Source organism: Protopterus annectens, chromosome 10.part0, assembly GCF_019279795.1.
Source record: "Protopterus annectens isolate FY-2018-M chromosome 10.part0, PAN1.0, whole genome shotgun sequence".
In the NCBI taxonomy this organism is placed as follows: Eukaryota; Metazoa; Chordata; order Ceratodontiformes; family Protopteridae; genus Protopterus; species Protopterus annectens.
This window is the reverse complement of record NC_056744.1, coordinates 1,775,884,502-1,775,907,254: the sequence shown is the minus strand read 5'-3', so window position 1 is coordinate 1,775,907,254 and position 22,753 is coordinate 1,775,884,502.

Below are 22,753 nucleotides of genomic sequence, written 5' to 3'. Positions count from 1 at the left end.
TAAAAGATTTGTGGATGACTTGTTCTTTTTAGTAAATGGTGGGATTGAGCAGGTTGAAAATATGTTTTCAGAAATTAATTCTAGTAGTGAATTTGTATCCTTTACCAACGGGGGATGTAGGTTTAAGTGTCAGTTTTTTGGCCATTAGACTCACACGGGAGTGTGAAAACTTACAATTTCACAGTTGCATATATAGAAAAGAATGTTTTGTTAACAGTTACCTACATTATGAGAGCACTCATCCTGAATACATGAGAAAGAACATTCCTACAGGGCAGATTATCAGGGCCTCAAGAATAAACAGACATTTCTTCACTGCTTGGTTGCCTTTGGATGTTTTTGGTTTGGATTTGTGCTTCATACATCCATGGGATTTGGTGTTTTTATATTCTAAAAGGTACTTGCATCTCTGCGAATAGTATTTAGAGCCCCTCTGTGAACTGTTGTTCAAAGACTTTAGCTAGTGGTCTGTCTGAATATTTGTGTACTATGGATTAAACCCGACTGTCTTACTGATGTTAGTGAGGATGGTTCATTTGGTCTTAGCACCCTCAGAAAAGCCACCCCCACATGTTAACCAAGTAATAAAAACTAATCCTTGTACACTTGTGATGATACTTGTAATTTTGAAGGGAACATTGAGTGTTTTTTTTATATGTAAAACAATGGCCCATACTAATTATTCCAATTAATTGATAATTAATGGGCCCAGGTTGCCCAGAGCAGTCTTTGCTGCCAGACTCCCAAGAAACTCTGCCTTACTGGGTACCCTGCCTATTATATCTCTTCAGTCCTTTAGTAATCATTGTCAATGCCATTTTGGACTAGATCCCTGCTTCCTTTAGGTTTCGCTTCTATTACTTCCTGTATGACACATTACTTTGAAGCTGTCTGACCTCTGATCACTCAACTGTTATTAACTTTACCCTCTCATAATAGTTCATATGTCAGACTCCTCTTCTGGGCATGCCTTTGAGAACAGCCCAGCAAAAATACTGAAGTCTGTCTCCCAATTTTTCCATTAACTTTACCAAGAAGGATCAGGCTGACAGAAGAATCAAACTATTTGGGTTTATTCTCCTTATTTGTCACTCTTTGTGAACATAATTTCTCTTGTTGTGGCATCTTAACTGTGAGGGGACCAATGCAAGTCACATGTTTGCTGTGTATTGATGAAGTCTGGTGTAATGCTGACTTACATTATTTCATATTCCCTTCAGTTATTCTTACTCTTTTACATTCTGTGTATCTCTTCATTATCCCAGAAACAAATTTGCAGCACAATGGCTGTGTTTTCATCTTTCCTACAACTGGAGATGACTTTTTTCCAGTTCTTCATTTAATGTTTGCAGTTTTGGTTTTCTCCTTGGTATATACAAAACTTTCAACCACAATGTCAGAATCTATCAATGAATATAGCCATACTTGGCAAATATGTCCTAAGGACTTCCACAAACAAAGTTTATTTTACCTAGCTTTGCACTACAATGCAGACAAATAATTACATTGCATGACATTTAGACAAACAATCAAATTAAGGAGGCAGGTGGCATTAAATTTATTTCACAGAAAAACACCTTAGGTCACAAGAATCAGAAAAAGTATTTTGTGGAACCACTGAAGACAGAGAAGATAAAGTAAATTATTCATAAAAGGGCTGACTCCATTTACAAGGTTGTCTCCTACACATTCTATACCTCTGTAACTGTCAGTATGTTAGACCCAGGCATGGCTGTTTTACCAGCTCTTAAGCACAGAAAACTGTGGTCAGTTTCTTTAGTGGTATAGGATCCTTTACTACCGATTATCTAAAATACACAATTTATTTATATATTTAACTTTGTTTACCAGAGTAGAACACTGATCACATGGACCATTTTCAGACTCAGTCCCAGAGAAAAACAAAAAGTAGAACTGAAAACAGATGATGATTGTAGACATAGCAGAAATGCAAACCATTGTGAGTAAAGCAAATCTATACAAGCAACAGCTATTCTAAAAATTATGTTGGGAGTGAAGGAGGTAGGTGAGCCGTACATTTAAATGAGAGAAGGTCCTGCAGTTTCCCATCTATCAAGGCTCCATCTCTCCATAAAAAAGTTCCTGCTGTATTATCCACTGATTACAAAAGACTGTAGGAAAAAAATTATTTGTTATCCACAGAAAAATCCTAAGGACTGACATAGCTTTCATTTAGGAACTAACAAAGGTCTGAGTTCAGACACCAGCAAAGATGACATATGTCAGTAACAACAGAGCTCCAAGAAAGGAAGTCAGGAATTCATCTTCTGCTTCTATGGGGAAGAACACAAATTTGGCTGACTTATAATATTGTTGAATAACTTTGTTATGGTTAGAAAATTCTGTCTACTGTTTAATCATTTTGATCATGAGGACTCCTCAATCCTCCTGCACATTTCCATAACAATTCCCTATAATGAATCCATTAATGCTGTGGATGAAACTTTAAAATGAGTCCATGTTTTCCTTATCTTCAAAAACAGAAGAAGATATTTACAAATGACAGAATCTGTAGGGAGGACAGAAAGTATCTTCTAGACCTTAAGAGCTTCCAGTATTTATGGAAGTAAAATACCATATAGTGAGTCACCACACATAGGTTAGGCAGATCTTGCACAAGTATTACATACCATATAGTTAGTCACCAGCACATAGGTTAAGCAGATCTTGCACAAGTATTATATACCATATAGTTAGTCACCAGCACATAGGTTAGGCAGATCTTGCACAAGTATTATATATGATATAGTTAGTCACCAGCACATAGGTTAGTCACCAGCACATAGGTTAGGCAGATCTTGCACAAGTATTATATACGATATAGTTAGTCACCAGCACATAGGTTAGGCAGATCTTGCACAAGTAGTATATACCATATAGTTAGTCACCAGCACATAGGTTAGGCAGATCTTGCACAAGTATTATATACCATATAGTTAGTCACCAGCACAAAGGTTAGGCAGATCTTGCACAAGTAGTATATACCATATAGTTAGTCACCAGCACATAGGTTAGGCAGATCTTGCACAAGTAGTATATACCATATAGTTAGTCACCAGCACATAGGTTAGGCAGATCTTGCACAAGTAGTATATACCATATAGTTAATCACCAGCACATAGGTTAGGCAGATCTTGCACGAGTAGTATATACCATATAGTTAGTCACCAGCACAAAGGTTAGGCAGATCTTGCACAAGTAGTATATACCATATAGTTAGTCACCAGCACATAGGTTAGGCAGATCTTGCACAAGTATTATATACCATATAGTTAGTCACCAGCACAAAGGTTAGGCAGATCTTGTACAAGTAGTATATACCATATAGTTAGTCACCAGCACATCGGTTAGGCAGATCTTGCACAAGTATTATATACCATATAGTTAGTCACCAGCACAAAAGTTAGGCAGATCTTGCACAAGTAGTATATACCATATAGTTAGTCACCAGCACATAGGTTAGGCAGATCTTGCACAAGTAGTATATATCATATAGTTAGTCACCAGCACATAGGTTAGGCAGATCTTGCACAAGTATTATATACCATATAGTTAGTCACCAGCACATAGGTTAGGCAGATCTTGAACAAGTAGCATATACCATATAGTAAGTCACCAGCACATAGGTTAGGCAGATCTTGCACAAGTAGTATATACCATATAGTTAGTCACCAGCACATAGGTTAGGCAGATCTTGCACAAGTAGTATATACCATATAGTTAGTCACCAGCACATAGGTTAGGCAGATCTTGCACAAGTATTATATACCATATAGTTAGTCACCAGCACAAAGGTTAGGCAGATCTTGCACAAGTAGTATATACCATATAGTTAGTCACCAGCACATAGGTTAGGCAGATCTTGCACAAGTATTATATACCATATAGTTAGTCACCAGCACATAGGTTAGGCAGATCTTGCACAAGTAGTATATACCATATAGTTAATCACCAGCACATAGGTTAGGCAGATCTTGCACGAGTAGTATATACCATATAGTTAGTCACCAGCCCAAAGGTTAGGCAGATCTTGCACAAGTAGTATATACCATATAGTTAGTCACCAGCACATAGGTTAGGCAGATCTTGCACAAGTATTATATACCATATAGTTAGTCACCAGCACATAGGTTAGGCAGATCTTGCACAAGTAGTATATACCATATAGTTAGTCACCAGCACATCGGTTAGGCAGATCTTGCACAAGTATTATATACCATATAGTTAGTCACCAGCACAAAAGTTAGGCAGATCTTGCACAAGTAGTATATACCATATAGTTAGTCACCAGCACATAGGTTAGGCAGCTCTTGCACAAGTAGTATATACCATATAGTTAGTCACCAGCACATAGGTTAGACAGATCTTGCACAAGTATTATATACCATATAGTTAGTCACCAGCACATAGGTTAGGCAGATCTTGCACAAGTATTATATACCATATAGTTAGTCACCAGCACATAGGTTAGGCAGATCTTGCACAAGCATTATATACCATATAGTTAGTCACCAGCACATAGGTTAGGCAGATCTTGCACAAGTAGTATATACCATATAGTTAGTCACCAACACATAGGTTAGGCAGATCTTGCACAAGTATTATATACCATATAGTTAGTCACCAGCACATAGGTTAGGCAGATCTTGCACAAGTAGTATATACCATACATTAGTCACCAGCACATAGGTTAGGCAGATCTTGCACAAGTATTATATACCATATAGTTAGTCACCAGCACATAGGTTAGGCAGATCTTGCACAAGTAGTATATACCATATAGTTAGTCACCAGCACATCGGTTAGGCAGATCTTGCACAAGTATTATATACCATATAGTTAGTCACCAGCACAAAAGTTAGGCAGATCTTGCACAAGTAGTATATACCATATAGTTAGTCACCAGCACATAGGTTAGGCAGCTCTTGCACAAGTAGTATATACCATATAGTTAGTCACCAGCACATAGGTTAGGCAAATCTTGCACAAGTATTATATACCATATAGTTAGTCACCAGCACATAGTTTAGGCAGATCTTGCACAAGTATTATATACCATATAGTTAGTCACCAGCACATAGGTTAGGCAGATCTTGCAGAAGCATTATATACCATATAGTTAGTCACCAGCACATAGGTTAGGCAGATCTTGCACAAGTAGTATATACCATATAGTTAGTCACCAGCACATAGGTTAGGCAGATCTTGCACAAGTATTATATACCATATAGTTAGTCCCCAGCACATAGGTTAGGCAGATCTTGCACAAGTAGTATATACCATACATTAGTCACCAGCACACAGGTTAGGCAGATCTTGCACAAGTACTTACAAGACCTGGTAAAAGCAGCTGTCATTTGCACATTAATTTGAAGGCTGATGAGATAAGACTGTCTACAGCTCATTCACCTGCCATTGTTGACAAACATCCATCTTTTCTGTGCAACCTGAAGTACCTGTAGGAACACTTCCCTTTTACAAAAAGGGGATTATTTGTTTTATTTATGTATGTATTTTATTTTGTTGTATTCCTATTTGTTTACAAGGGATAGGCAATGGTCATAGAATGACCAATAAAACTCACTGCCTGGGTTACTTGCAGAACTGTAACAAAAGAGGTTTTCATTTAAAACAGTTATAGGTTATCCAAGGCAACTAAAGATTGTGCATTCGAAAAGAGTTATTATGTACATAAACAAAAATGCTCATAAAGAGGTTGTTGGACCTGCTCAGATAAGAGGGATGTTCCTCAAGCACTACAGAGGCTAGGACAAAAGCTAAATGGTGTATGTGCTGTTTTACCAAAATTCATTTCAGTAACAGAGTCAGTCTACCTAGCAGACTCTAAAAACAAATATGTCTTTCTATTTCCTAAGACTGCTGAAGCTATAGGCCTCTGAATTTTAAAATGCTTTTATAATTTAGGGGATGCTATATTTTCAGTAGCTATGGTATAAGTGGTCTTACAAAGACATATTTGGCTGTGGTCAGAAAAGTTTCGTAAGATCATAAAGCTCAAAATGTAGATGTCTTTGTCACAAGTGTTCTGTTTTTTTGCACCCCTAATGATCACCTCTTAAAGTCATTATATTAAAAACAAAACAGAAAGTTCCTGAATACTACGGCTGTACCATTCAGCAGTTCTACTTTGTTGTACAAACCACCCGGGTTTCAAGTGATACGACTTATAAAGCTAAAACCTAGTCAACAGCCTCCAGCAATGAAGCAGAAGTAGGTCTGACACGTCTCTTGATAAGGATGTTTAAATTAGTTGTCTTTAAAGCACTCTCACTACTGTATAATGTATGATTTTGCTGTGAAAGTGTTTCAGTCTTTCTTTCTCTCTTGGTTCTGTATGTTTTTATAGCACTGCATAGTACAAGATTCAAGTCTTCATTAAATACCTCTCAACTGTCCAGATTGTCTAGATTTTTGCCTCATATTTTTGGTCTCTTTGTCATAAAATGTGCGGTTTTCTGGCAAATCACTGAGAATTGAAGTCACTAAACAATGCAATACATTTGAGATTCAGATTCATATCCTTCAGAAAATGCATGCTAACACAAATCTTGTTATTCTAGCAGCTTTCTAAGTTTATAAGAGTAATATTTAAAATCTGTTATTTTGAGCCTTTGTCCCACATTATTTTAGGTTTTGTCCAGATTTCTTATGTGAAGAGGTTGAGAGGTATGTTTCATCATGTATATCTTAACTTTGAAAACCTGCATTCAAAGTATAGCTTCTGTCATCATTCATTCATTCATTCGCTGATTACGTACTTAATCCAATGCAGGGTCAAAGTGGAGATGGAATCTATTGCAACACATGCAGGGTGGGAACCATTAAAGTTTATTCTGAATTATACCATGGCCCCCCATTAATATTCCAAAACGTGCATGCTGATTGGCCAGCGTGCACGTTGTAAATCAACGTATACTAATCGCCCGGACTTTTTCCATTAGTATAAGTCTTTTTTTAAAACACTGTCTCGCTATGTTAAAAGAGTTTAACATAGCGATACAGGTTTAAAAAAAGCAACGGAGATCTCCGTTGCTTTTTTTAAAGCTGTCTCGCTATGTTAAACTCCTTTAACATAGCGACACAGTGTGTAAAAAGCAACGGAGATCTTGCTTTCTCCGTTGCTTTTTTTTAAACCTGTCTCGCTATGTTAAATGGGTTTAACATAGCGAGACAGCTTTAAAATAAGCAACGGAGATCTCCGTTGCTTATTTTAAAGCTGTCTCGCTATGTTAATCCCATTTAACATAGCGAGACAGGTTTAAAAAAAAAAAGCAATGGAGAACGCAAGATCTCCATTGCTTTTTACTGTTTTGCTATGTTAAATGGGTTTAACATAGCGAGACAGCTTTAAAATAAGCAACGGACATCTCCGTTGCTTATTTTAAAGCTGTCTCGCTATGTTAAACCCATTTAACATAGCGAAACAGTAAAAAAGCAATGGAGATCTTGCTTTCTCCATTGCTTTTGGCCACAGCTCTGATGTACTGCGTAGGCATGCACAGTATATCAGAACTGCCGCGGATGCCAGACAGCTGCGGAAGGGCAGCAAAGAGGCATTATACAATGCCATTATTTAAGAAAAGTAATTGTTTCTTTTCTTAAATAATGTCATAGTATAATAGCAATAACCCACTTCTGGGTGTGGGTAATGCGGGATTTACCCACGGTTGTCTTTGTTTGGTCCCTCGGGCGAAAACACTCCAACCGTGGGTAAATCCCGCATTACCCACACCCAGGCATGGGTTATTGCTATATTGTGCACCGGCCTGTCAGAGAATACACACACACACTCGCACAGACACACACACACACACACACACACACACACACACACACACACACACACACACACACACACACATGCACTCACAAACACACACACGCACGCGTGCACGTACACACGCAGATGCACATGCACACACGCGCCCGCGTACACACGCACACACACACAAACACACGCGCACACACACGCATACACACATGCACATACACACGCACACACACACACACACACGCACACACGCACAAACACACACACACGCACACACGCACAAACACACACACGCGTGCACACTCACACACACACACACACACACACACACACACACACACACACACACACACACACACACACACACACACACACACACTCTGTCTGCCTCTCTCTGCCTCTGTCTCTCACATGGAACAATAACCTGTGGGTTATGTAGAGCAAGACCTCTTTGCACATATGGGAGGAAACAGAAGCACATGGCCAAAACACACACATACAAAGGGAAGACATGTAGATTCTGCATAAAATGAACCCAGGCCAAGAACCAAATCATGAAGCTTTGCACTGTGAGGCAGCAGTCCTAACCTCTGGTCTACTCTTTTGTCCTTTGGGTCATCATTACTGGGGTTTATATTAAATCATCAAACGCTTAGAAAAGCGAACGATGATTTATCAACCCTATGTAAGCGAAAGCTTACAAACTCAAATGCTTAGAACAAAGATTTTTTTCCAAGGGAAAAAAAATCGCTGTTCCAAAAAAAAAAAAAACACTTAAAACATAACAAAGTGGGGGGCTTTGCCCCCAACACCCTCGACATGGGGGGCTGTGCCCCCACACCACCCTACTTAAATATACCAACTCAGAGATCACACTACAGTGATGAAAACAGCAAAATAACAGAAGCAGCCAAGCGATTTCTTTCCCAGGGAAAGAATTTGCTTATATGTCGCGTCATCATTTTGCCTTTTCGTCTTTTCAAGTTCGACCAAGACACATTTGAAAGAATGCGTCTTCGGTCATCTAATAGGAACTCCATTACTGTGGTCATCTGATATTTTTTCACAAGGATAGTTTATATTTATTTTAATGTTAACAGTTTTCATCCCTTTTATTACAGGCCTATCATTTATTATTATTACTATTATTATTATATTAACCCAAGATTAGTACACAGTTGACTTTGGATAGATATTTATAAAATCCTTGAATGTACTAATAGATGGAAAGGAATTATGGTAATTTTGCAAGGAACATTTGCTTATATAAAATAAATTTAAATCCTGGTGATTGTATGCAATCTTTTACTTTATTGCCTTAAGTTGCAGAAATAAACACAGAAATACTATACATATTTGTTATATGAGCTATTATTTTAGCCTTACAAGCCTGTTTACTGATGGCTGCATAGTCTTACAAAGATACCCAGCAAAGTTTTTCATTGATTGTTTTATACTGCTTTTTAAAGATTTAGAATCTTTAAAATTCTAATGGAAATTATTTTACATTACTTTCTTAAAGATTCATAACAGTTAAAACTCTACCTTTGTGGTGTGGGTTAAAATTCGAATGGAAATATTTTTTATGTAATGTACATTTCAGTGAACTGTATTCTCTGTGCTCTGGTAGTATCTACACTATTTATTTATTTATTATTTATTTATTTATTTATTTAAATTTGTTGACCGGGAGTGTCCGACTGGACGTGGGTCCATTTTCAGCGGAGGCCCGGGGAGAAAAGCTCCACAGTAAAATAAACAGACAGTAGTTACATTGGATTACATAGTGATTAACAATTTAACATAGACATTACTTACAACATATTTACAGATGAAGAACATAGTACATCAGTAGACAACTAGAATCTTTATCTGTGAAGTACATAACAGGCATTAACAAATGTAACAATGAGAAGTTCCTGCTGTATAATAAGTACTAGGCTTATGAGCATCTGAGCTTGCTATCATCAAGGTAGTTAGTGGAGGTGAATACACTAATAGCATGAATGGCTTAGCTTTGTCAATATCTATAGCCCATCCCATTTCCATCCTCATTAACCACTCAGTTCGTGAATCCATGGTACCCTCACTCTGGAAACAATTCTTTACTATACCCATCCAAGGTACCCTCACTCTGGAAACAATTCTTTACTATACCCATCCACAAAGGAAGTAACTCCACTGAACTATCTAACTACCGGCCTATAGTGATAGCGTCTGCCCTATCACAAATACTTGAAAAATGTGTACATAAATCCTGGACTATCTAATTCAAGAAAATCTACTCACCTTCACCCAACATGCCTTACGTTCTCACCTCATTAACACAACGGCCCTCATTTCCTCTATCCACTCTATCTCCCTAGCCAGAGACAGCAACAAACTCATCTCTTATCTCTTCCTAGACCTCTCCAAAGCTTTCAACACTGTCTCTCACCCTATGCTCCTTTCCAAACTCTCTGACCTCAGTCTTTCCAGTTCAACTATCACCTGATTTATTAGCTACCTCTCCAACAGACAGCAGTCTGTTAAATGACTGTCCTCACTATCTCCCTTCCTCCCCATCAAGATGGAAGTCTCTCAAGGATCAGTACTTGGTCCCTTACTGTTCAACATCTTCACTAATCACCTATACACATCCTGTCCTCACACATCTCTCATACAATATGCTGATGACTCCACAGTCATCTCCACCTCAGATACCCTCTCTGACCTGCACACCCTCACCCAAAAATCCTTCAACTCTATTGAAAACTGGCGCTAAAATAACCGACTATACTCAATCCCAGACCATACTCAAGACCAGAGTTCTCCTATTTCTCTCCAAATCCCTCACCCACCTCAAACCCATATTCTCCATTTCATCCCTCAACCACACAGTCATTAAGGCTGAAACTCACACTAAGCTTCTTGGTGAAATCATAGATGACCAACTCAGGTTTGACCTTCGCATGCTCCATTGCATCAAGAAAACCCACCAAAAACTAGGCTTGCTGTACACAAATAAAAAGTTCTACACAATTGACTCACAACTTTCTCTTTCCTGCATCTACCTCCCCCATAGCCTCTTCTACAGCTCAAAAATCTTAACTAACCTACAGTCCTCTCTCCTAACTAAACTCAAAACCACCTATAACAAAGTTGCTGGATTTGCTGCTAACCAGACCTGTAACCAGGGTTGCCAGACTTCTAAATGAACAGGTAGGAACGGGACCAAAAAAAAAAAAAAGGTCCTTCATCCTTCATGCTAATTGAAGACCAAAAAAAAAAGTCTATTGGAACTGCTACCGCATTAAACAAAGTAATTCCACTTTACAATTTTTGATTGGCTAGTATGCCGGTATGCGAGCCAATCAAAAATTGCACAGCAGAGACTCTTCTGTTTAATGTGGAACAGCTCGCTGTTTCACATTGAACAGAAGTGGCTTCACTTTGAGATTTATGATTGGCCCATATGCCAGTATACGAGCCAATCAAAAATCACAAAGCAGAGGTTGTTGCACCGGTATTTTAACAGGCAGTGCGGGACTTGGGATCAGGCTGCTGATCTTTGGACAGTCCCCAGTCAAATAGGGATGTCTGGCATCCCTGCCTGTAACTCTCACCACTATCATGCTCTGAAGACCTTAAACTAGTTAGAATTCTGCCACCAACTGTTACTCTCTCAACTACTCATCATTCATTCCATCCCCAACAAGCCCTCCTCTTGCCCAGACATCTCATCTCTTGTCTCTCTCTATACACCCCTAGAATCCTCAGGAGTTCTCACCAAAATCACTTAGAAATATATAAGCCCAAAAGATCAATAGGTCAAATTCTGTATAGCTATTTTTCTGCCCTTTCCTGGACCAAGCTTCTCCTAACCTTATGAAAAATAACTCAGTCTCAGGAATTCAAGAAAGCTCTCAAAGATTACCTAAGCAGTACCTGGACACATCACTGTAAACACCCACTGTGAACATCCTACCAGTAACCTCCCCCAACTTCTCCTACTGTCTCAGACCTTCATACTATAACCTCTGAACCCCACCACTACTGGCTCCCTCTCACCTTCACTCCTTCCTCGTTCTGCTCTGTCATTCATGTCACCAAACTTCTTTATTCTCATCTTCCTCTCCTAACTTGAGTATAGACTCCTATCCCCCCTTACCTTGAACTTCTAAACTTACCTTCTGTTCCTTATAGTATATATGAATGTTTCATGCAAATTAATTAGACTAATAGCATTTCTCTAGCTTCTAAGCTTACCTTCTGCTCTTTAATGTATATATGATTGTCTCATGTAAGTAGGTTGACAAACTGCATCTGGTATGCTCTGTGTACCTCTGAACTTGCAGAAAATCTTTGCAACCTAGAATTCTGCTACACTATATTATTCTCTTCAGTGTCCTCAGATATTACTAGTTGTTCCAATTTTCTGTGTATTATAGTAGAGTTTTTTTCCCCGAGCCTTTGCTTAAAAAGACCTCTAGCTCAGTCAGACTATCCTGGTCAACAAATGTCAAATAAATAAATAAAAATAAATAACATCTATTTGCTGGAATCCATTAACCCAATTAACTTCAGCACTGTATATTGTATTTTTTGTATGTTGTTATATATTTCTAATTCATGTATTGTGTAAATAATATATTCTCCATGCAGTGGCAAAAATAAGGTCTACTTGGGGTCAGTCAGTCCAGTAGCAAACGTATAGAATAATTATGCCCAAAGCAGAGCTCAACATTTTCTTTCCCAGCATATCTCTCAATCTCTTAGAGCAAGAAATCTGGCCAAAGACAAATAAAAGTAGGACAAAGGCCCAGAAATAGGGGCAATTTTTAAATATTGCTCCAACAAACTTAGAAAGTTGATAGAATAACAAGTTTTGCATTAGCATTTCTGAAGGATACAAAAAGTAAGAAAATGAAATGTCTGTCATTCTGTCAGTCTTTAATCATTTGCCACTAATTTGCCAAAAAAAAACATAATTTTTTTAAAAAAATGGATAAAAAATATGAGTCCAAAATCCGGTGATTTTGCAAAAATCTGTACATTTGAGAGGCATGTTCCCCAGACTGTATTTTCCTGACTACAGAACAACAACCAGACTTCCACATACTAGCAAAGTATGACTCAACACTCCACCCCTACCCCATCCCCACTGTGACATTTCTACTCTGGTCAGCTTCTTCAGAAGATACCAATATGGTGCTGAATAAAATCTTATTAAACTATTTTAGTTTCCCTTTTTATTATTTTGTCTATCACATCTGAAAGTTTCTTGCTAGGGAAAACCACACATAGCAAGGTATCTGTAATTCTCTTTTGTTATTTACATACACTGTGGTGAATACATACCTCTCAACTGTCCAGATTTTTGCCTCATTTTTTTGTTCTGTTCTTCATAAAATTTGTGAATTTCTGGCAAATCACTGGGATGATCCAAGGATTGAAGTAATTAAATAATGGGGTCTATATTAGAATGTCAAATTCGGTTGTCCGTCTCTGTTGTTTTGCTATATTCAGCGCTGTGGTGGAAAGTTACGGGTCAGGTTCAGGTAAGTGTGCGATTGCATGTGGGTTAGGTGAGTTAGGGTTAGGGGGCGAGGGAGGTATGTGTGCGATTGTGTGGACGTGAGGGTTAGGGCGGGTTAGGTGAGTTAGGGTTAGGGTGCGGGTTAGATATGTGTGCGATTGTGTGGATGTGTGGGTTAGGGCAGGTTAGGTGAGTTAGGGTTAGGGCGCGGGTGAGGTGAGTGTGCGATAGTGACGGACCTTAGGGTTAGGGTTTGGGTTAAGGTAAGTGGATAGTTAGTGGTGTTTGTACAGTTTAGTGTAGGGTTAGGTGAAAGATTTTGGGTGTATGTGTGTGGATTGCTGTCTGTTTAGTGTGCTTGTGTTGTACGTATGTGTTTTGGAACAGCAAATTTTTTCCCTAGGAAAAAATTTGCTGTTCTGACTGTTCGAGGGTTTCAGCATTCGCTGAATGTGTGTCGATATTAGAACATTCGAAAATGTGAATTTTCTTTGTTCTAATATAGACCCATTATGAATATACAGATATTATATGAGATAGTTGTTACTAAAAGGGCAAAATCATTTTGCCACTGCTTGCAAAACATTGTTAGTTTTAATTATTATTCCTATCTCTAAGCTCACTTTCATGTAGACTGCAAAACTTGGTTGCTATATTCATTGTGCAGTTTTCAAATCACTCTGAATTAAGATTTTCATATTTATAGTTGCAAGAAATATTTATGGAATAGAGAGTATTAGAAGGTGGACATTATAGTGTTACTTTTTATACTGACATTTGATTTGTTTTGTACTGGTGTTTGCTTTTTTTTGTCAAAGTATCCGCTGCTCTAAATTTCATCATTTTCTTACCTTAAATGCACAAGACATTGCGGCATCATAAAGCAGAACGGCTACTAACTTATTGTTAGTAAGATACTTTGGCCCAATTCCAAAAGACTTGTTCTCTGAGAGTTGGATGAGAGCAGCTGTTTTGGAATTTGGTCTCAGTAGTAAACCTCTTTATAGACAGGCCTTTTACTGAAGTAAGTCACTGACACTGAGAACAAGTCTTTTGGAATCAGGGAGACTTGTACAGCAACTCTTTTGGAATCTGACCCTTTCTTTTTGCATATCGATGAAGAAGCATGTAAGAATAAAAATCAGGAACAAAGAAGAATACGAACATATATGCTTCCACCCTGTACAGATGTTTATTTTCTTATATTCTTTAAAGCTTATAAAAAGCAGAAAGGGAAAATATTTGCTTCATCTTGTGATTTTAGGCAGATGTACTCATTTACGTTTTTGTCTTCCTTTGAATTCATGCATGGTCGTTCTATACACCTGCCAACTATGTGATTACCACAAGCAGTCATCACTGCAGGGAATCATGTCTAGAAGAATGAAACAGAATATGGGACACAGAAAGATGTGTCTTATGACATCCTACCTTTGCTGGTTCCTCACAGGGAAGATGGAACTACACTACTGCAATACATATCGGTGAGAAAAATGACATAAAGTGGGTAAATATAAATGCTACGTTACTGTTACAGTGACCTCTTCTGAAAGGTCTACTATGTTAAGTGTACTTACGTAACTATTTTCTGTGGGCCATGGCTTTCATTTTATGCTCCACTTCTGCCTTACTTTGCTTGTTTTGATCTTCTTTCTGTGGGATTTGACCATAAAATATATTAACATTCCTGCATTCGTTATCTAACAACGTTTATCCAGACAACGAGACAATGAGAACACAGGGGTTCCAGCAGTGATGCAGAGCCAGCATCCCCAAGGCTGAACCTTTGATCCTTTATTTCCATGGTATCGTATCAACACCTGCCACACAGGTTCTCCCACCTACTGTAATAGATCCAGTCAGACTGAACAGATTTACTACCTTCGTTAAGACAGCTACATTTTTCATGTTATTACCTGCTTCCCCCTCTGCTGATTTCTGTGACCATTCATCACTCTTCATCCTCCCCTGACTTCTCTCTTTTCTTTCCTATATATTTTTCTTCTTTCTTTTCATTGGGCTTTGCCTCAGAGCCATGTCCCTCACTCATTCCAAGAACGTATCCTGTTGTACAATCATATGCATCCATACCTGAAGTCAGGTGCAATTAGCCTTCTTCACTCTGTTCAACATTCTCCAGCTGATGATGATGATGATACTTCCACTTGTTCCTGATTTGGTCCCATTTCTAGAAGTTTGATGTTGCACATACATGTGCCACAGTCACTTTCTCCAGGTGATCTAGACTCCCTGCTGTTCAGGCTAGCACCTGGAATCTCTTATAGCTGGATTGTTTTACTGTAAAACAATGCCTTTCCATGTACAGCCCTTAAAGGAAGGTTAGAAGCTGAGTTCAGAATTCTGGATCTCTTGACTTTCAAAACTAAACAAACGGTGGCCTGATTTTTCAGTCATCGAGTGTCTTGCTACTGCACAGAAATGATTACCAGATACTTTAGTCAATCTGTTACTCATTAACTGGAATGGTTTTTAAATCTGTTTGTTAACCATGCTAGAGCTGCATGAATTCATGTCAAGGTTACCCTGGGAGCCCTTTTTGGTTAAGTAACTTGCTTAGAGGTATGCAGTAAGCAAATGGAGAATGTGAGAATCAAACCCAGTGTTGCTACAGGGTATAGATATTTAAGTCATGTTCTTAAAGCCCCTGTTATAACTCTGCTTCTGCTAACTATGCTTTCCCATTGCCTACACCAACATTTTCCCTTGTCTCTTGTTTAGCACTTGCAGGCCTAGTCTGAGACCATACTCCTTTTAATTACATATAGTGCATAGAGTGATATGTACTCTGTTCTATTATGCATAGTACAACAATTAAGTCACATTAACTAAATAGGTGATATATGCCTCACAGCACTTGGGTCTCTCATTTGGTTTGTGGCTAGAGTGCCTTCTGCGTGGAGCCTGCATGTCCTTCCTGTGTCCACATGGACTTTTGCTGAATATTTTAGTTTGTTCCCACATCACAGAAATGTACTGATAGGTGAATTGGTGATCCTCATATTGCTTGTTGTTCACTGGGACAAAACTCAGTTTAGAAATCTACATTTTCCTATTTCACTTTTAGTACTTAGTACCGTTCTTCTTTAATTTTGTCCCCTCTGTGCCTGTACTAACCCCTTTTTGTAAGTCTCCATGTAGACATCTGTCTTGCACTAATTTTTACTTCAGTTTTCTATTAGTTCACTCTGTTCCTGCAGTGCCACCTCTTACAATACTGGGTTTCTTTTGTTTCATCACTGAAACAGTTTTTTGGTAGCATACAGAATCCATTTAACCGTCTGAATGTAACCAGACTCTGGCCCTCTTTATGGCTCCTTTGCTAATTATAAGAATGTTACTGTCCTTCTTGTCCGTATCTTAAAATGGATGGGAACATCAAACTGTTGCATTATGTCATTATTAGGCATATTGGCCTGCCACACTGGTCTATGAATGTTTGCTCCTTCTGCATCTTCCACAGAACCTTAAAACAGGTAGAATCCTTTCTCATGATAACATCATGAGTCGGGTCAGGAGGACACAAATGTTTTCCCTGGAACTGTCAAAATGTCTATATGTGTGAGGGGATACTCCTTTTTAAAAGAAAGAGCACACCGCAGTTTGTTTATTATTAATCTTATGCTTACATATATATAGGAACCTTTGACAATGGTAATCATGCTTCTAAAATATAATACATTTTTACTAGCTTGGTTGTAGTACAATAACATACAGTTAACCCAATAATCCAAGTTGTAGTCTTATCACATTCCACAGAAACAGTGTCATTTGCAGCATGCGTATAATTTTTCACATATTTATAATAGTATTCTCAGTGTTAACGAAACAGGATTTTGCTTTGTGACCCCCTCCCACCACACCTGAAACAAGTTACTTCCCCAGTCCCTCCTTACTAACACCTTAACCTAACCATAAACCTTCTCCTGACAATAACCCAGTCCTTAACCTTACCTTACAAAAAACGTTTCCATAACACTACAACTATTCAGACAAATTTGTTCTGAATGGAGTGTTCAGTTATTCAGACAAATTTGGTCTAAATGCATTGTTAGGGTTTTGGTTGGGTCATTACCAAAATAAACTATTTTCCTTTTGAGATGTTTTTTGTTTTCAGTATTTTGTTTTTAGTAAGCTGTGTGTTTTTTTTTTCAAAATGAAAACATCAGTCCTTTTTGTTTTAATGCTTGTGCATATCAGTTCTTTGTCATGCACTCATATAGGTTAATTGCATTTTTCAAACTTGCCTTTCAAGGATGGACTTTTGCAAACACAGTTGGTAAAGTGAATGATTAAAGGCAGCATTCATCAAAATGTGAAAACTGTCATTTATAATAAATGTTTCAGCATTGGGGTTTTGTGTGTGTTTGTGTGTGTGTGTGTGTGTGTGTGTGTGTGTGTGTGCAAATGTGCGCATATGAACATGAGTATTTGTAAGTTAGGGTTAGAGTATGGGCTATGGAATGGGTAGAATTTTAAAAATGTGTGTGAGTAATGTCATTGGGGCTGAGTATTTGTGTGTGTGTTTGCAAGTTAGGGTTACAGTAAGGGAAAGGATCACAACAGATGTGTTCAATACCTGTGTTTGTGTGTGTGGGGTGTATGTATATCCCCTTATGTTTTTTAGTGGTACTTTAGGGAAAGGGTTTTTAGTATCCTAATGTAAAGGACTGGGGTTAGGGGCAAGGTTAGACATGAGGAAGATAGTACAGATCTAATGTTAGAGACCAACATATTCTATTATTGCATTTTTTTGTCTTTCAATTCTTTCTGATATGTGTGCTGTTTTTGGATTTGTTTTCCACTGTGTCAGCACTGTCCTTAGCACTTGTTTTATGAATGTGCTTCATTATAAAGAAATATGAGGTCACTTTGCATATGTTAAGCATTTTGTGGATATTTCATTTTTATTTTTTGTGTTATTTATTTATTTATTAGAGTGTGTGGTTTTAGGAGGGAAGGTATGTTTTTTTTTTCAGTTTAGTTTTAGTTTGGGGTTCATGGTCAGCAGAGAATTAGTGTAGTGTCTATTTTTTATTAAGTGGGTTATAAGTTTATTATTTGGTGGGACTGCGGGACCCTCTTGCATTATTTTCTTTTATCTTTTACATTAGGGTTTAGTGGATTAGGGATTAGGTTGGGTGGTGGGTTTATAAAGGGGACATTTAGTGTTCTGGTTAGGGAGTGGCATGAGTGGGTATTGTGGTGTTTCAGAGACTACGTAGATCTTTACAGTGGAATCAGTCATGGGTATAAAAATCCTGAGGTAAGAATATGGTTCCAGGATTTCAGTGTTTACTGCACTGTTCACAAGAAAACTGAATTCCTCAGGTCAGTGAAACCCTTTAACTTGGGAATTTTATTTTTATTTTCATCTGTTATGTTCACCAAAGACATTACTTATGTTGACCAGAGGGAAGGGGTGGATAGGTGTTTTGCATTTAGATGTGTCATTGCTTTGTAACTGAAGTGGGCATTTGGTTTCTTACACATTTTTCTTTCAGGTTGAGCTGTATGGATTGTATTTTGGCTGGAAAGTTCTTTACATTTTGAATTGGGAATTTTAATTCTTTTTTTGTGTGCTTTTTGTGTTGTTTACTTGATTGGGGAAAGCCTGTTCTGAAATATGTGTGAATATCTGGCACAGTTTGAAAGCTGATGACATTGATAGCCCATAATCTCATGTCTCGTCTCATTAATGTCATTTTTGTTTGTAATATGTAATGCTGTATCTGCTTACCCTTGGAGCTTTTCTCCCCGGGCCTCCGCTGAAAATGGACATGCATCCAGTCGGACTATCCCGGTCAACAAATGTAAAATAAATAAATAAAATAAATAAATTTTTCACCATCATGTTTTATATGGTGTCAAATGCAATTGCAAGTCATTTATGTCATCCCTTGCTTTAGAAATGATGTATCTACAGCCCCTAGGAATACCTCCCTCTATGGAGTAATTAGTCTGAGAACCTAAAACTGTGGATCCAGAAAATCAGCTTACTTCTCAATGTGAGGAAAATAACTGTGAAGCCTGAAGACGTACAGTGTGCTACATTTCTGCATATCACAACGGAAGAAGTTAAGTTTGTAATACATAGGATTTTTTTTAAGAAAGTGTTGTAGAGATGAAGCAGATGTTTCATCTATAAAGTAGCGTACGATGCTGCCAAATTTCATAATTCCTGCATTTCTTGTACTGTAGCAGTGACATACAGTTTTTTTGAATGATACAAAATAGCTGAATTAATGAAAATTAAAAAAAGCTGAAAAAAAGGATGTCCTAAAGTCACAGAGGTAGGGATGATGTCAGTAGTCACTCAAAAATGTAGAGGAAGCTCTATTGTTCCTCTGTTTGGAAATATAAAACCCCCTTTTTACCACAAGATATGTACGCTGGGGTTTGAAATAGCCATCTAGGCAAAAATGGGCATAGAGGTGGTTATATATTCTTTCCTTGAAAAACTACCAGAGTGCAATGAAACTTTGCATGTAAGCTGTCTATAATGTGCAACCTTTATGACTTTTAAGAAAGTTTCTGTGAACAAGTTCTGCCAGACTGCAGACTGTGTCCAAGCCTTGATTTCTACTGGTGAAATTCTGGCCTACATATAGTTTGGATCTTAAATTTGCTGATTAAGGCACCTGCTTTTGTTCAACATGTTTTATTTTTGCCCCCCTCACCATAGCTGACCATCATCTACCCCCCAAACCCCCTCTTTCTTACTTTGGACCATCAAAACTGACAGGCCTCCTCCACACTATCCCTGACCAGAAAGTGGGATTCGTGAGGATATTGAGGCACTTCAGGCTGGCAGCAGCATCATATAGGATGCCGAGGAGAATTTTTTTTATTTTGTCATACCCTAGGGTAGTTCCTTCTCCCATGCATACACGCACATCATGGGATGGATATGTGATGGGCATGCTGATGTTTCATCCAGCCTCTGCTCCAACTCAGCCAATGACCTACCTTCTGGATGACCACTTCCACCTGCATATCCCTGACTTCTGCTGGAAATCAGTCATAATAATAATAATGCTTTATACCCGTATGCAATGGTGCTGGCACATGCTTTTACTTCTTTCTGTATAACAAATTCTGTTTGACCAATCTTTGTTTCAGGCATTATTCTGTTTATTTATAACCATCCACAATTTAATAAAATAACTCACATGTATCATTAGAAAAGGCGCATTTACTGCTGAGGGTTTATATGTATGTTTGTATATATCTATTTTCCTCTGTTTTTGTGCATCATAGTAGTTTGAGAATCAACATTCTTTTCTTTTCCCCCTTAGTTTTGGAAAGGAACAAAGTTTTTTTTTAACTCTATTCATTTCCTAAAATATTAAAAGGCAGGTGTGACATTTTACTAACATTTCTGTGTTTACTAAATAGTAAAAGAAGAGTGAGCAGCTCTTTTCTTTTGAACAGTGTTTCTAGTTGTGTGATCAAAGATAAGAACACTGTAATTATTTAGTATTACTGATTTTATATGAAATGTACTCTGTATTCTGTAACATTTGGTGCAGTCATGGTAAAATCTGGGAATGCACTGTATTATAGACAGAATTACTTTATTTAGGGTGGAAAAGAAATGCAGAGTGTAAAATGAAGGCCTGACTGGCATTCTGATTGGCCTAATTCCAGGACATGGTCACTAGTGGCTTGGCTACGTCCGCTACATAGTCTCAGCTAGAGGAGAGTTAAATACCCAAAATATATGTACAGTGCTTTTTAAACAGATGTGGAGCTGGAAAGTAAGGGGCAGTTAGACATGAGAGTGGTAAAGAAATTGGGATTTTACTTGAAGGGGTGGCACAGCTGCACAGTGGATAGCGTTGTCACCTCACAGCAAGAGGTGCTCTGGTTCCATTCTTAGCTGGGGTGCCTTCTGTGTGATGTTTGCATGTCCTTCCTGTATTTGCATGGGTTTCCTCTGGGTGCTCCATCTTCCTCCCACATTCAAACCATGTAGCAGATGGATTGGACACTAAACTGGCCATAGGTGTGAGTGTGTGGTTAGGAAGAACATCCACGACTGGGCTAATCACCCAGCGATGTGAACATTGGCTCTAGATGATTGTTACTGTTGAAGTGACGCCCCCAAAATCATTTGCAAAAATGGAAAAAAGTAGTTGTGGATGACTGGCACCAAGGATTTGAAGAAGGTTTAAAAGGAGCAGAGAAGGAGAAGACTGTGTGAGAAAGTTAACTTTCTAAAAGAAATCCAGATTGTATGCAAAGATGTGACAGAACCTGCTTTAGTAATAACAGATAAGTGAGAAAATAAATGTATGGCTCTAGCTGCAGGAATTATAACAGTTAGGGGAAATAAAAGAAGAAAACTGAAGCAGTTGTCAGCTGTTTGAGGCCTGGGAATCAAAGTAAAGTTAAGGAACAGCCAGTATAAACTGCACATTGTACAAGGATAGTACAGGATTCTTCACAGCTGAGCTACTGAAGGCCAGGAAGAAATACAGACAAAATGTGTAAAGGTGTGTTTCAAAGAAAGTTATTTCATATAATAGTCGATGGAGGGAAAGATACAGACAGAAATATTATATGTGAGTTTGGTACCTTGGGCAACACACCTGTTTGGCAGTCTGCCATTTTTTCCATATCTTATGGATAAATGACATCTTAACTGACTGAGGTAGGAATAAAACTATGTAGGAGCCCAGTAAAAAAATATTATCTTTTGAAAATAAAAAGTTTGACACTTTACAATGTCTAATTGTTCAGTGACCACTACAAGTTGGCGCCCGAACACCTACCCCTCTACCCAACCTTTCCTGTGGTTCTGGATACAGAATGCATGGTTCACATATGGTTGTGTAACCAGTGTCAAAGGAACACACCCATAGGCTGACACTGCTTTCTACCCTTCATTTGAAACCAACCTATTCAATCAGAGCACATGGGTTTCCAGACAAGTTTACTGAACTTCTGACTGTAAAGATGTTTATCAATTTCACATAGACAGATGAAGAAGTCTTTAGACTGCTGGTAAGTTTTTAAAGACCTCAGTATTTAACTCCTAAGCTGGAGATGACAGAATTCTGCAGGCCTCTCAAAGTGCAAACGCTGACCAGGATACAACTTTGAATGGACTGAGCTGGCTAGCTCAGTCATTCAGGTTGCCAGAAGAAATCCAGAATAACCAAGGCTTGCAAGTTCTCAGCCATTTTGTAGAGAATCTACTCTGCCATGGAAAGATCTAATCCCCGGAGCAGCTGTAAAAGTGTGATAATTGACATGAAGACCATAATTCCTTGCTCCAGCAAGGTTTGTATATAAATCCATACATTTTTCCAGATAATGGCATTTTATGCCCTGAATTTCCCTTAAAGATTTTTGCAATTTGTACTGAACCTTTTTATATTTATTCACTGTACACAAAG